Here is a 5,420-nt window from a genome sequence, read left to right on the forward strand (position 1 = left end):
CCTTATTTCACACAAGTGAGTATTTGCAAACTATCTTGTTCATATTCTTTCATTCTACACATTTTTAAGGTGTTATAATACACAATTTGAGAGAGCAATATCAATTGGTTCAATAGTGCTAAACTTGTAATCATACACTCTTCTAGAGAGTACTCATTTCATCTCAACAATTCTTTGAGAATTGTTTTCTTGTAACACTTTGTAAATTGGAGTGTGATCTCCAAGGTTGAGTCAAGAGTTATAAACACTATAGTCGGTAAGGATACCAAAGAAGTATACTAAGTACTCAAGGCAAATCTTAGAGAAGGAGTCTCTAAGTGGAGTGGGTTAGTATACGAGTGGTGATCATATACCGTGAGGTGTTAGAAACTAAGGACTCGGATTGTAAAAGGTTTTGCGCGAGCACCTTGAAGCTTGGCAATAGTGGAACTTCTCAATAGCGATTGAGAAAGAAAGTGGACGTAGGACAAGGATTGTGCCGAACCACTCTAAATAGCGTTTGCATCTCTCCAAACTCATCTCTTCTATATTATTGTCTTTTACCTTTGAGCAAATAAATTGTGATCGAAAAGTAGCTTCGTAAGTACTTAAGGAATAGCTTAAGTCCGATTGGTGAAAAGCTTGATCAATTTATTTGAGTTGGTGTCTATTGGAAAGTAAAAGCTCCTTATAAATGCTTAGCAATTGAGTTAAGCTCTTGGAAAAATACTAGTACAATAACACTTTTATATATTGTCTTTAACTTGAGCAAAAAGATTCATTGTTGTTGCAATACTCAATTCACCCCCCCTCTTGAGTAATTATGCATAGGTTCTACAAGTGGTATCAGAGCTTAACCCTTTGAAAGACTTAACCGTTTAAGGGAAAAGATCATGGCAAGCACAAGCTTTAACAACAACAACACTAGTGAAGGTAATCAACCGCTAGACCTCCTCTTTTTAGCGGAACAAATTACTCTTATTGGAAAAATAAGATGAGAATTTGGATCCGTTCTCAAGATGTGAGAATTTGGAAAGTGATTGAGAATGGAAATCACATTCCAACAAAGACAACAAGCGCTAAAGAAGGAGAAGTCTCCGTCTTAAAGCAAGTACCGAAAGGAGAAAATGAATATAGTGACGATGATTGGAAGAAAGTGGCAATGAATGATAAAGCCATCAACTTCATCCATTGTGCACTTAACGAGCATGACTATATGAAGATCTCTACATGTGAAACCGCTAAAGAGATTTGGGATAAACTCCAAATCACTTACGAAGGAACCGACCACGTTAAAGAATCAAAGGTATTTATGTTGGTTCATGAATGGGAAAATTTTAAAATGAAAGATGAAGAGAGCATTGAAGAAGCTCTTGAAAGACTCTCCAAGATCTTCAACAACCTAAGCATGCTTGGCACAAAATACAATGATAAACAAATTGTGACCAAGGTGCTTACAAGCCTTACACCAAAATGGAACTCCAAAGTGAACGCCATTGTGGAAGGAAGGCTCTATGATCAACTTACATTTGATCAACTACGAGGTAATCTTCTCACCTATGAGATGACTATGCTAAATAGACAAAAAGGTGAAGAAAGCAAGAAGAAAAGTCTCGCCCTTAAAACAACATCACTACAAGAAGAGAGTGATGATAATGAAGAAGAAGGAGATGAAGAATTTGCACTCTTATTAAAAAGATTCAATAAGTTTGCAATGAAGAAAAACTTCAAGAGCAAAACAAAGGTACCAAATGCTATGAGTGTGGAGAAGTTGGACACATTAAACCCAATTGTCCAAAACTTCAAAAGGAGGACAAAAACAAGAAATTTAAGAAGAAGGAGAAAGCATACATATCATGGGAGAACGAGGATGAATCCGACTCCGATGACGACGAGGTTGCAAATCTTTGCTTAATGGCAAGCGAAGAAAAGGTTAGTAATGACAACTCCACTTCTTTTAATTTACAAGATGAATATGATGCCTTACTTGAGGTGTACACAAAACTTACCCAAGATTATTCTCTCCTAAAGAAAAAGAATATGGATCTTTTAAAACAAAATGAGATGTTGAAAAATGAGAATATCAATCTTGGAAAAGATAAGTGTAGCACAAGTAGTGATCTATACAAATCTTGTAAAATGCATGAAAATGAAATTACAAATCTTAAGAACACTTTAGCTAAGTTCAATGAATCTTCAAAGAACTTAGATAAAATGTTGAAAAATCAAAAGCATGTTCATAATAAGGAAGGTTTAGGTTTTGAAAAAGGAAAATTTAAAAATACTAAAACTCCTATTAGGCAACCGCAAGCCCAAAAGGCAAGCATGCCTAAAAGGAATGAAACCTTTAAACATCCTCCTCAACATACTTCATTTAGAAATTATAATCACAATGCATATAGATCAAAAGATGTTGCATTTAGGAAACAACCTAGGCAACCATTTAGAAACATGCATAGGATGCATAATCCAAATGTCATATGTCATTATTGCAATAAAGTAGGTCATATAGCACCCGTATGCTTTACTAGAATTAAACATATAAACTTTCGTAGTCAAGATACGAGATGGGCACCTTATGGGCATTATGCTCATACTAACCATCAAGGACCCAAATTCACTTGGGTACCTAAATCCCAATTTTAATTGTTTTGTAGGTACGTGTTGGAGCTAAGGATACAAATTGGTATGTTGATAGTGGATGCTCCAAACACATGACCGGCGATGAATCAAAGTTCACCGCAATAGAGCCTACAAACGGAGGAAATGTGATCTATGGAGACAACAACACCGGCAAAGTAATCGGCGTTGGAAAAGTTGGTAAAAATTCTTCTACCTCCATAGATAATGTTATACTTGTCAAAGGTCTCAAACATAATCTCATTAGTGTTAGCCAACTTTGTGACAAAGGAAACTTAGTTACCTTTGACTCAAAATGTTGTTTGATAAAAAGGCAAGACACTAATGAAATTGTGCTAATTGGACACCGTGTTGACAATGTATACATGATTAATATAGATGAAGTTTCCTCAAATGATGTGAAATGCCTTGTTAGTAAAAATGATGAAACTTGGTTATGGCATCGTAGAGTAGCTCATGCTAACATGGACCATCTTGGCAAGTTGGTCTCTAAAGAGTTAGTAATTGGCTTACCAAAGCTACGTTTTGAAAAAGACATCCTTTGCGACGCATGTCAAAAGGGAAAACAAGTAAAGGCCTCTTTTAAATCTAAAAACATTGTTTCGACAACAAGGCCATTACAACTTTTGCACATGGATTTATTTGGTCCTTCCAGGACTATGAGCTTTGGTGGCAATTACTATGCTTTAGTTATTGTTGATGATTACTCTCGATTTACATGGACCTTGTTTCTAGCAACAAGAGTGATGCATTTCGAGCATTCAAAAGATTAGCCAAAGTTATTCAAAATGAAAAGAATTTGCATATATCATCTATTAGAAGTGATCATGGTGGAGAATTTGAAAACAATCTTTTTGAAACTTTTTGTGAAGAAAATGGCATTGAGCATAATTTTTCCTCTCCTAGAACACCACAACAAAATGGTGTGGTTGAAAGGAAAAATCGTCATTTAGAAGAAATGGCGAGAACTATGCTCAATGAGGCTAATATTCCTAAGTACTTTTGGGCGATGCGGTTAGTACCGCGTGTTATGTTATGAATAGGATTATCATTCGACCTATTCTTAAGAAAACACCGTACGAATTGTACAAAGGAAGAAAGCAATATTTCCCACTTCACGTCTTTGGCTGTAAATGCTTTATTCTAAATAATGGAAAAGATAACTTAGGCAAATTTGATGCTAAGGCTGATGAAGGAATCTTCTTAGGCTACTCTTTAACTAGGAAAGTTTTAGAGTATATAATAACGCATCATGACTATGGAAGAAAGTATTCATGTCGCTTTTGATGAAACTAACCGTTGTTATGCTAGAAAAGATTTTGATGAAAATGTAGAAAACTTTGATTCACTAAATTTGAATGGTGAAGACAAAGAAAAGATTTAAATAAAGCCTCTACAACAAAGGATAATGTTCAAGTTGAAGAAATTGCACCATCACAAGCACAAATAAATGCACTTCCAAAGGACTGGCGTACTTCAAAGGATCATCCTCTAGACAACGTCATTGGTAATGTTTCGAAAGGGGTAACAACTCGATCCTCTTTTAGAAATTTATTTACATATAGTGCTTTTGTTTCTCAAATTGAACCATCTACCATTGAGTCCGCAATTAATGATGAACATTGGGTTATGGCAATGCAAGAGGAGCTTAACCAATTCAAACGAAATGACGTTTGGGAATTGGTGCCTAAACCAAGTAATCAAACAATTGTCGGAACAAAATGGGTTTTTAGAAATAAACTCGATGAAAATGGTACAATTGTTAGAAACAAAGTTATATTAGTAGCTAAAGGTTATAATCAGAGGAAGGCATTGATTATGACGAAACTTATGCTCCCGTAGCTAGATTAGAAGCTATTAGGATGTTACTTGCTTTTGCATCCTCTTATAACTTCAAACTTTATCAAATGGATGTTAAGAGTGCCTTTCTTAATGGTTTCATTCAAGAAGAAGTATATGTTGAACAACCTCCCGGTTTTGAGGATTATGAAAATCCTAATCATGTTTTTAAACTCAAGAAAGCTCTTTATGGTCTTAAACAAGCTCCAAGAGCTTGGTATGAACGTTTGAGCAAGTTTTTAATAGAAAAGGGTTTTAGAAGAGGGAAGGTTGATACAACTTTATTTATCATGATTGAAAACAAAAATATCCTTTTGGTACAAGTTTACGTCGATGACATAATATTTGGTTCAACTAACGAATCACTTTGCAAGTTTTTCTCAAACCTCATGCAAAGTGAATTTGAAATGTCCATGATGGGCGAACTCAACTTCTTCCTTGGTCTTCAAATCAAACAAGAAAGAAGGAACTTTCGTTGGCCAAACCAAATATTGCAAGGAATTGCTCAAAAGATTTGGAATGGACATGCTAAGGCAATGGACACACCAATGAGCACTACTTGCTACCTTGACAAAGATGAACAAGGTAAAAACATAGATGTAAAGAAGTATAGAGGCATGATAGGATCATTGCTTTATCTAACGGCAAGTAGGCAGATATCATGTTTAGTGTATGCATGTGTGCGAGATACCAAACTAATCCTAAGGAATCTCACTTAAGTGCGGTGAAAAGGATTATGAAGTATCTCCTAGGAACATTAAATGTTGGATTGTGGTATCCGAAAGGATCCACTTGTGATTTGATTGGTTATTCCGATTCCGATTTTGCCGGTTGCAAATTGGATAGGAAAAGCGCTAGCGGCACTTGTCACTTGCTAGGAAACTCTCTTGTTTCATGCATAGCAAGAAACAAGTAAGTGTAGCCTTATCTACCGCCGAAGCCGAGTATGTAGCCGCCGGTAG

Source organism: Arachis hypogaea, chromosome 18, assembly GCF_003086295.3.
Source record: "Arachis hypogaea cultivar Tifrunner chromosome 18, arahy.Tifrunner.gnm2.J5K5, whole genome shotgun sequence".
Taxonomy (NCBI): Eukaryota; Viridiplantae; Streptophyta; class Magnoliopsida; order Fabales; family Fabaceae; genus Arachis; species Arachis hypogaea.